General features: G+C 36.2%; 1 non-coding gene across 1 annotated transcript; it reads left to right on the top strand.

Moving 5' to 3' along the window:
- Window positions 1-275: 275 nt before the first annotated feature.
- LOC127899544 (small nucleolar RNA R71) lies at window positions 276-379 on the top strand. Its single transcript, XR_008051421.1, has one exon. It is a non-coding gene; the product is annotated as a small nucleolar RNA R71 (small nucleolar RNA).
- Window positions 380-11,643: the final 11,264 nt, after the last annotated feature.

The raw sequence follows: 11,643 nt of genomic DNA on the forward strand, positions 1-11,643 counted from the left end.
ATGCTATTTGTCGAGCAAGACCTTCAACCATCTCCTTGACTTCTTTGATTCCCGAAGTTGACTCGCCAATTTGAACCTCATTTACTCCCTTAATTCTTCTAGTATTCCTGAGTGATCGACTCCGTTGTTGGGAATTATCCGCTTGTCGCTGGAAGAATTCCCAAATCTCTGATGCACTTTTTGACATTAGCTCTCCTCCACATGTTGTCATTAGCCATTCTTGCACATTCGGCAATAATCCCTCCAAAAAGTATTGGCATTTGTGTCATTTCTCATACCCATGATATGGACACTTCAAGAGTAGCCCATTGAATCGCTCCCATGTTTCAAAAAACTGCTCGTCTTCTCTCTGGGTAAACTCTGAAATTTCCCTGCGAATAGCATTTGTTTTATGCACTAGGAAATATTTATTCAAAAATTTTGTTACCATTTGTTCCCATGATGTAATGCTATTAGCAGGCAATGTATTAAGCCATGAACGAGCTCTATCCTTTAAAGAAAATGGGAATAGTCTAAGTTTTACATCATCATCTGAAAAATTCTCATATTTAAATGTTTGACAAATAGCACGAAAATCATTCAAATGATTATATGGGTCCTCATTTTCTAGGCCATAGAATGTTGGGAAACAATTTAGCACACTAGGTTTTAGTTCAAAACTCCTGGCAGCTACATTTGGGTATCTTATGCATGATGTGCTCAAATTAGCTAAAGGACTGAAGTAGTCCTTAAATGGCCTCTCCTGTGGTTGCAAATCCATTTTATTTTTAACTTGTTTGTGTGTGCGAAGTGTTTTCTCAAGTTCAAGGTCTATATGTTCAAGATTAGGTAATAATGACCTTCGACCATGCATGCAAAACAAATAAAATAAAAATAAAGATGAGAACAAAACAAATAAAAATAAAGAAGAGGGGGAAATTACGATACTAACCTTATTACGCTATTACAACATTACTATAAAAATACATAAAAACAAATACGTAAAATAAATTAAGTAAAAATAAATTAATAAGATAAACAAAAATTACAAAGAAAAATAAATTACAAAATTTTAAAGAAGAGAAAAAAAAAGAAATACTAACCTTTAAATGTAGATTCACTTTTTTTTAAAAAAAAATACAAGAAAAAAATTAAATGGAATTATTCACAAAAATTAATTCTATAAATTAAAATTACTTACCTCCCCGGCAACGGCGCCAAAAACTTGTTGTGTAAATTTTATTGAACTCGCAAGTGCACGAATCTATTGTAGTATAGATCAATGGTCACAAGTGTCGATCCCACGAGGAGGTGGGTTTTAATTATGTGTAGAATTAATTTTGTAAATGGGTGATTGGATTTGTGGTGGAAATGATTTGGAATATGCTAAATCTTAAATTAAATTAGCGAGAATAAATTCTAAAATTGGAATTGAAATGACGAGAATAAATTGAAGAGAAATTTATTGAAATGACGTACTTGGGTATCTGGATCCGTATCAACATACATCATGAGCTAAATATTCCTTATTAATACCAATTAAATCATGAGGGGGGAATCCACACCTCATGAACCACACTCTAATCAATATGGTGCTAAGGGCTTATCGTGCCAAACAATAATAACATTATACTAGAGAGCCGGTGTAACCAAGGCGGTATCTAAACAAGATTATTATTATTTGTTGACGAGAAGTCAAAACATCCACAAAAACTAGAGGGGAAGAGAAAATAAATTTACCAAATTAAGCCCATGACACATGTTGAGACTTCACCTTCAACCCAAGCTTGAAAGAAAATTAGCTACTCATAATTGAACTAGGGGCAAAATGAGAATTTATTAAAATACATAGAAAATACAAGATGGAGAAGGAATTACAGAAAATGGATCCTAAAAATAGATTCAGAGATATCAAATTAGGGGGGAGAGGCCCCCTTTTTATAGATACATGGAGTAAATCATGGCCATCGGATTAAAAACAGTTTGGATGCTCAGGATTGCGCCACATCATCAGTCAACAGTACGCGGTTTGACCACGTGGATGAACAGTAACACGGTTTGACCTGGGTTGAACAGTGACGCGGTTTGGTTGAAAATAATCCTGTGTAATGCATGTACCGTACACGATATTTTTCGTCCACTAATATGCTGCCATGTCACCATCAATAGTACATAAGAATTTTAGCCCAATAGGTTCGTGACACCTCATCAGTCAATGCCACATCATCGGTCAATGCCACATCATCGATCCGTCTATGTGAACAGTGTCATGAACAGTAACGTAGACAGTATCGTACACGTGAATAGTACTGTACATGTGAATAGTGCCATTTTTCCTTTTATGCTCCTCTTAAGGTTTTCGACCGTCCTGAGTTCAAAAGTGATGGCTGTTTTGCCGTCTGATCTCTCGTTTATTGTGAAATGACTATGATGCCCCTAAAATACATAAAATACTTAATTAAAATAAAACATACATAATTAAATTACAAGAAGCTTAAATACATAAAAGTAAGGGTTGTTAGTAAGACTTAAAATATAAAATGACGATTTTCTCCTTTATAAATAGGCATTTTGTAACACTCAACACCTATCTTGTGTGATAATACTAATGCTATCAATCTATCGAACAATCCCATTCACCATTCTAGAACTAAGCATATAAAGATTAGACATCATTTCCTAAGAGATCATGTTAAAAAATGAGATATTGTGATTAAATTTATTTCTACTAGAAATCAACTTGTAGATATCTTTACAAACCCCCTTAGTGAAGAGCAGTTCATAAAGATAAGACATAAGCTTGGAAGGATGAATGTTGCATCTTAAATTATAATTTTTTTTCTTTGTATGGCGTTATTGATTGATATTATTAATATATTTGATATGTTTGCTCGTGTATATATTCATGTTTCATGTATTAAATGACTTATTGAAAAGTTTTAATCACAAAATGATTTAAAATCAATCAAGTTTTAAGCAAAAAATAAATTGGTGTGCACAATACAAGTTAACTAGTTAACCAAAATTCAATAAGATGCAGAATAACTTTTGAAGTAGAACCAACATACCGATTGTAACCAATCGATAAGCCATTTTCTCAAGGACTACTCACTAGACAAAGCTGGATAGCTGGATAGAGAAAATCGGTAAATCGTTTTCTTAATGTTTACTTACTGGATAAAACCGATCAGTCGGTTATGAAAAAACGGTAAAGCGTTTTCGTAATATTCACTCACTGAACAAAATCGACCATCCGATTAGTGAAAAAGCGCTAAGTTGGATTCTTATTTTTAAAGCATGTTCATCTTCGTCCTCTTTATTCGGTAATCCAGTTCTCTCTCTCTCTAAAAACCGTTTTCTTCCTCTCTCATTCTCACTCAAAAATCCACCATTTTCATTCGATTGTTACACCAAATTGATTCAAAAAAATCATTCCTGTCATTCCTTATGCTTAAAATTGTCTTCCAAACTCATTTTTATGATCAAAATCACAAGATCCCAAATCTAACCTAGGTTTTCACCCGAATTTTATCTCCAAATTTTTCTTTCTTAAGTCAATTTTTACTCAAATTGAACACATATATTCCTTTTAAATTTCATCATCTTACTTTTAATTAGTTCATTTTTCTTTAAATCACTCAAATATTATCATGTTTAGTTCAAGGGCGAGTAGAGGAAAAGGGAAAGCACATGTTCCACCACCCTAACGGGCGCACCAGGAAGAGAGCACTTCCAATCAATCTGATTTTGAATCAAGGCACTTCTTGGATAAGTGTTTGGCTAAGCGTCTTCGCCAAAAAATTATTACTCGTACGGTGTTGAGTGTTAGAAAGTGTATATTTATAAAGGAGAAAATCGTCATTTTACATTTCAAGTCTTACTAACACCCTTACTTTTATGTATTTAAGTCTCCTGTAATTTAATTATGTGTGTTTTATTTTAATGAAGTATTTTATGTATTTTAGGGGCACCATGGTCATTTCACAATGAATGAGAGATCAGACAACAAAACAGACATCACTTTTGAACTCAGGACAGTCGAAAACCCTAGGAAGAGCATAAAAGGAAAAATGACATTGTTCACATGTACGGTACTGTCCATGTTACTGTTCACGACATTGTTTACATATACGGAATGATAACATGGCATTGACCGATGATGTGGCATTGACTGATGAGGTGTCACGATCTTATTGGACTAAAATTCTAATATACTGTTGATCGGTGACGTGGCAGCATGTCAGTAGACCAAAAATCGTGTGTACAGTACATGCATATACACGAGATTATTTACAACCAAACCGCGTCACTATTCAAGCCGCCTGACTGTTCAAATCGCGTGGTCAAACCGTGTTACTATTCAAACCACGTGGTCAAACTGTGTACTGTTGACTGATGACGTGGCGCAATCTTGAGCGTCCAAAATGTTTTTAATCTGATGGTCATGATTTACTCAGTGTATCTATGAAAAAGGGGGCTCCCCCCTAATTTGGCATCCCTGAATTCATTTTTGAGTTCTATTTTTTGTAATTCCTTCTCCATCTTGTATTTTCTACGTATTTTAATAAATTCCCATTTTACGCCTAGTTTAATTATGAGTAGGTAATTTTCTTTCAAGCTTGGGTTGAAGGTGAAGTCTCAACATGTTCCATGGGCTTTAGTTGGTAAATTTATTTTCTCTTCCCCTCTAATTATTGTAGATGTTTTGACTTTTCGTCGACAAATAGTAATAATCTTGTCTAGATACCGTCCTGGTTTAACCGGCTCCCTAGTACAAGGTTATTACTATTTGGCACGATAAGCCCTTAACGCCATATTTATTAGAGATGAGGAGTGGTAACCCCCCCTCATGATTTAATTGACGTTAATAAGGAATATTTAGCCCATGGAGCATATTGATGCAGATCCAGATACCCAAGTGCTTCAATTATAATAGTTTCCACTTTAATTTAATTTTACCATTTCAATTTAAATTTTACAATATTTCAAATCATTTTTACCATAAATCCAACTACCCACTTAGAAAATTAATTCTACACATAATTAAAATCCACATTCTCGTGGGATCGACACTCATCACCATTGATGTATTCTACAATAGATTCGTGCGCTTGCGAGTTCAATAAAATTTGCATAACATACGATATTTCCTACCTTCTATATTTTAATTGATTGGCTTCGTAGTCTCAATATTAACAATAGAAATTTGTTCCAATTGTTGAAAGAAGTTGGCTGGATTAATGCTCTTGTAATTGAGGAGAATGTGTATCCCGACTGGGTGAAAGTATGTTACTTGAATATGGATACTTCCGCAGAGAAAGAGAATCAAGTAATCACTAATGTTGGAGGAGTTTTAAGTGAATTTGATGATACATAGTTGAATTCTATCATAGGAACCTACGATAATGGCTTAGAAATCTTTTCCGATAGGAAAGCCCCTGATATTGATCATTTTGTTCATGTTAATGTCGTTAGAAATATATGTAGGCATATTGATCTTTATGATGAAGTCTGTAACATCCATTTTCGTACTCAATATCTATGCCTACAATCTCATATTTTACTTTGTCTTATTCAGACCATTGTTCTTCCTAGGTCGGGGCACTTAGATGAGGTTTCTCACATGGATGTTGCTTTGATTGATTCTATCCTTAGGCATCGTCTGGTTAAATTTGAGTACACCATTATACGCATCATGTGAAACGACCCACCCCGAATCCCTTGGGCGAGTCAATCTAGTCTCATCAAAACGAACTTGATAATAATCTAATTAGTAAGGATTCTGCCGAAAATTCGGGAGAGTCTCCTTTATATATATAACACTCCTAAACTACAAATATGTAAAACAAGCACTCCCAATATAATTCAATATACAACAACAACTCCAGTGATCAACATCCTCAACCAAAATGCTGAGTTTTATATCTCTAGAGTCTCAAAAGATATTATTATAACTAATATTAATATCTCAGTTTATTCGTAATCCCAAAAGAATAATATAACAAAAATTACACAATCCCAACAGGACGGGATAACCAAGATGACCTAATAAAAACACCTATATCTTCTAACACCATCACGTGGCTAAGACTTAAAATATATTTACAGTCGCTGGGTAGGTCTGGTGTACTTGCAACCTCCTGGTGGGGGGAAAATATAATAGAAACGGGGTGAGTTTAAAACTCAGTGAGATCAGTGAGTCGATAGTAGTTTTTTAAAATTAATTCTTACTTTAAAAGAAATAATCATATCATTTCCAAACATGATTCCGTCAAACCATATGCAAGAAACCAGTAGTAAATTATTTAACATTTAAATCAGATTACTAACCATGGAAATCATATCACAATATCATATAGAAAACACAAATCTGAAAATCATCACCAAACAAGTACCCAGGGAAATAATCTCATCATATCCAGACCTCAACGGATGGGCAATGTCGTACTATTTAGGTACCGTCATGCTTCGGAGCTACATGGATAGACAGGGAAATACCATCTCATATCTCATCATATCTGCACATGCATAATCTAGTCCCCAAAGGACAAAAACACCCAAGTACACGACCCAAAGCCTCTGTGTGTACTGTTGGTTAATTTTGTAAGCAATTGCTACCAATGCCAATGTACAAGTATACACAACAAGTAATAAAGTAATGAGTATTCAAGATCGTCTCCACAGGGATTGATGTTACTTGAAATGATATAGCAATCACAATAGTGAACATCAACTTAAGGTCTAAGCTAACAATTGTAAAGTAATTTCTATCGTAATTAATGTTTGTGAGAGAATTAAATAAAACAACACCGTAATGAAATAAACTATGTTAAATGTGTCTAAGATTTAATTGAGATTATAGTAGTTGAATGATCAAACTCTCCTTATGGGGGTGACTGTTTTCTTTATCAAATTAGCACCAGTTGTTACGGCAAGTGCTGCAGCACTAGACAGAATAAATCTGCATCCCCAACTATTGCATATTGGAAGTTTCATACCCTTAAATCTACTAACAATGACCAGTTGCTAATCTACTTATGGCATGGCATTATGATCTTTAGTCTCTCCACCCTACAAGGTGAACACCTATGTCTAGTGTGTCACAAATCTTAACTTCAAGCATTGCCCTTATGGGATTCAAGATAACTTAATTCAGGAAACTCAACTTAAGATAAAGTAATACTCTAATAATATTCGCTAAGACATGCCTTTTTGCTGCTCTATCTTAACTGAAACTACCAAATGGGTGGTCAACCGAAATAAAAGTTATATTCATAAAAACGACTAGAGTAAAATGCTACAGCAATGACATAACAACATATAAAAACAGCTAAGAACCCAATGGATTATTTGTCACTCAACTACAAGTAAATTTAGTTCATAATCTGAATGAGAAAAATAAACATAAATATATTGATCAAGGAATACATCAGACAATTAAAGGAAGAAGATAAATATAAGTTGAGCACGGTGAAAGACAAATCCAAATAATTCTGCACGATTCTTCAATGTTACCGAAACATCACTCTTTAATTCTGATCTTCTTCTTTTTTCCTTTGAAATTATTCTAATGATAATTCCCTTGCCGCCTTTCTATGTGGTGCACGCCTCCCTTTTATATTATAAATTAAGGTAAACAAAAGCCCATGAGCTTGCATGCGTTAAATTAGGAAACATGCATATTGCGATTCTATGGCTGACCTGCGCTTAAGTTTTCTCGCATTGCTCCCAGATTGCTACAACACTGGTTGCTCTAACATCTGTAACCATACTGCACTATTCCCGATTGTGCTTTACTTCTTTTGCGACTGTCTTCTTTCCTCCTCTTGCTCGTCTAATGCCTCAACATCCCCTCATGAATCAAGACTTTCTGAAAACCTACAATTATACACCTGTTTTTAGCACAAATTACTTTGATTTAAGCAAAACTTATTAAGACTCAACTAAAATGAATGTTTATGCAAAATATAACCAAAATGTAATAAAAACACCTTATTTGATCTCTAAGTGATCTTGAGTTAAGTCTAGAAAGGATGTAATAACTCTCATTTCCTAGAGTTATCGTGTTCTCACTTCTATCTATACCTATCTTTACTTGACATTCTCATAAATACTAAAAAACACTCAATTTATCTTCATTATGTTTTCAAATCCATACACAAATATTAGAGAACATAGCTTCACGCAACACATGCATTCAGAAACACAATCCCCCTAAACTTGAGAATTACTGTGTCCTCACAAGCATACGAAACAAAGGCACATGAGTTGACAAGGATATGAAAGACTTTAGAAAATACCACACAAACTGAAAAATAGAAGGAAAAGAAAGTTGGGTTTTTTTTTTAAGTGAACTAGCAAGGAAAGAATACTCCCCTGTTGTGGGGACTGCGGCACATGACGGGATGCTATCAATGCTTCTTGGATGCACTGCGCAACTTATCCTTTGGGGTAGCGTGTGGGGAAGTAGCTGGCAATGCCTTTGTCTTTTTCTTCACGGGGTTGATGAGAGGAGTTGTGGCTCGGGTAGCTGGCGTGCTTGCCACTGATTTGGCATGTTTTAGTTGTGGCGAGGTTGCTGTAGCAGTGCCTTTAGATGTATTTCCTTTTCTTTTGCTGGATTGTCGCGGACTAGTACGAATAGGCTGGCTAGGAGTTTGTTGTGGAGGAATTGGAGTTGACGTATCAGCTGCCTGGCTCTCAGTTGTGATGGCAGCAATGATATCAAGTAGCTGCTTGGCTTCTACAGGTGTAGGCGTAACTCTGGTTGCTGCAGCAGCCAACTCGGCATCAACTTAATCCATTTCATCTTCAGAGGCTGGAGGTGTTGCCATTTTTGCTTTACCTTTGCCCTTACCTTTTCCCGCAAGGACTGGAATGGACGGTTCCTCTTTAAGGTCTTCCTTCTCATCTTCTTAAATAATATGCCTTTTTTTGGTCTTAGACTGAGTGGGGATGGAGGGTTCCTCACGTTCTTTCTCAGAGTTGTCCTCTGCCTCTGTTGATGAGCTATCAGTTTCAGACTTGTCACCTTCTTCCTCAGGTTGATAAGATGGATCCTTATCTTCTAATTCTACCTCTGTTTGTGGTTCGGCTGTAGCTTCTTCTTCTGGTTCATCTGTGGCAGTGGCTTCTTCACTAGCTTCTGCTGGAGCTCCTGTGGCGTTGGTGATAAAATTGTACTAATGGAGCAATGAATCAAGGAAGTTCCGGTGAGTACGTTTCATGTACAGAGCGAGTTGGTGCAGTTGTTTGTCCAGGTACTGTAGATAACTCCAAAACCAATCGTTTTCCCTCTGTTAAGCTTCAGCACATTGAGTTATACTTGCGTTGAGTACCTGGATTGTCTATTCAAAACCAATAGCTCGTCTCGCTCCTGTTACAACAGCTGGTTCAGTTGTTGTTCCAACACTCTCTCCAGCAACTCTCTCAACGGTACGTACCGTAAAGGCACCATCATTCTTGATATGGTCATCTCTTACGTCAAGACGAACACCGAAAACTACAAAAATGCTAGTGATAAGTGAAAAAATAGTAAGGTAGCAGTCCTGTGAGTCTTAACCGCACAATATCGAATTTTTGTTGCGATGATGCTACCCACATCTATGGGAAGCTCTCGAACAATGACATATAACAAGACCAACCTCTCTTGTGAAACCGTAGTAGTGTGAGTGGTTGGTATAAGCCTAGATTTCAGAAATTTGACCCACACCTTAGCAATAGGTTTCAAATCTATCCTATTAACTACACGCCCTTCCTCGTTGGCCCACGATGCCCATTCGATTGTAAGAGTTGTGAAAATGGTGTTCCATTTTTTCGGGGTCAATTTACCAAGCAACTTGACATACTCACAATTAATTTCAGCAGGTAAATTATAAAAAGCATTTATAACACGGGAGTCTAATGGAACAAGTGTATTTCTTACCCAAATGTTGTGCTGATCCAGGCTTACCAAATTGGCGTAAAATTCTTTGACTACTGGTAACACAGGATCTCGAGGGTGGTTGCAAAACTCTAACCATCTTCGCTTTGCTGCAGCATTGTGTATTGTTTGCACAATTCCAGTGAGTCGTTCTGGAAATTGAAACCCTTTTTCTTCCAGAATTTTACACGGCTCTATGAATTCTTCATATTTTTCTTCGGCATGGTAACTCTGGAAGCGTGACGGATCTTTGAGGCGGCTGGCTATTTTCTTATACCTCGGCATTGCTGTAGCAGTAACAAATTGAGGCTAATGTCCCTGAGAGTAAAATGAGAAGAAGAGGTTAGAATTATGAGAGTTGTACTTTGCGAAGGAGATGGGGAATAGTGCCGTAGAGTACTACGCATAGTGACTCCTTTTTATAGTGAACTTTAATTGAAGATAAATATGGTAACTAAAGATAAATGAGGGAGGAAAATATTTTGAATTTAATGTGCATATCCCAAAAACATCGGCCAGTGAAATTAAGGCATTAATTTCAGATATTTTTTCGCAATTTCTATCCACATTCATGCCTCCATCTGTCATTTTTTTGTCTCCAATGGTAAGTGAGAGGCTCCATATTTTAATTTACCATAACGGTAAAATTGGTTGTTGCAGCACCCATTCGCTTATTCTAGCAACGATTACATACTCCACACTAAAGCCCTTTCACACGTGGCTCACCTCTGCACTCTGCCACCATACAACCTCACTTGTCAGTACGGAATTCAATTGCTACACATACTTCCCACACACTAAAATTAATTCCAAAATTAATTAAAAATAAAGAGATCAAATGATAGCAAAAGTAAAGAATGCAATCATGTGAAAGGATAAAACTAAATAACTAGAATGGAAGAACAAAATTAAATAAAATGGCAAAGAGGGAGAGCTGTCAACAAAACCAAAGGAAATCAAACTTGGTTTGAGGTGGCTGTCTCCACAATGGGTTGCCTCCCATGGAGCGCTTGATTTAAGGTCCTTCAGCCTGGCCTTCTTTCTTTTCTCAATAGCTGGGTTCTTTAAGGAGTAACACCTCATTTGAACAATCTGCTGCTGGGTGTATGTAATGCTTAACCCTATGTTCATTAACTTTAAATTCTTGACCTGTTTGTTTATCTAGAAGATCAACAGCTCCATGAGGATAAAAATTTAACAGCTTAAAAGAGCCAGACCATCGTGATTTCAGCTTTCCCGGCAATAATCTTGGTCTTGTATTGTGAAGTAACACTAATTAACCAGGATTGAAGTGCCTGTGTTGAATATGCTTGTCGTGCCAGTGTTTTGTCTGCTCTTTATAGATTCTTGCATTTTCATATGAAAATAGCCGTAATTCATCAAGCTCACAAAGTTGAAGCTTCCTTTGCTCTGCTGCAGCATGAATGTCCCAATTTAATTTCTTCAGTGCCCAGTGTGCTTTATGCTCTAGTTCTAATGGCAAATGACGAGCCTTTCCATAAACAATTCGGTAAGGAGATATGCCGAGTGGAGTTTTGTATGCTGTTCTATAGGCCCATAGAGAGTCATGTAACTGTAAAGACCAATCATTCCTTGTTTGGTTCACCACTTTTTCTAAGATCTTTTTAATTTCTCTGTTGGACACTTCAGCCTGACCATTAGATTGTGGGTGATATGTTGTTGTTACCTTGTGTCTGACTCAATATTTCACCATGGCTACAGCAAAGACTTTGTTGCAAAAA

This window comes from Citrus sinensis, chromosome 8 (assembly GCF_022201045.2).
Source record: "Citrus sinensis cultivar Valencia sweet orange chromosome 8, DVS_A1.0, whole genome shotgun sequence".
Taxonomy (NCBI): domain Eukaryota; kingdom Viridiplantae; phylum Streptophyta; class Magnoliopsida; order Sapindales; family Rutaceae; genus Citrus; species Citrus sinensis.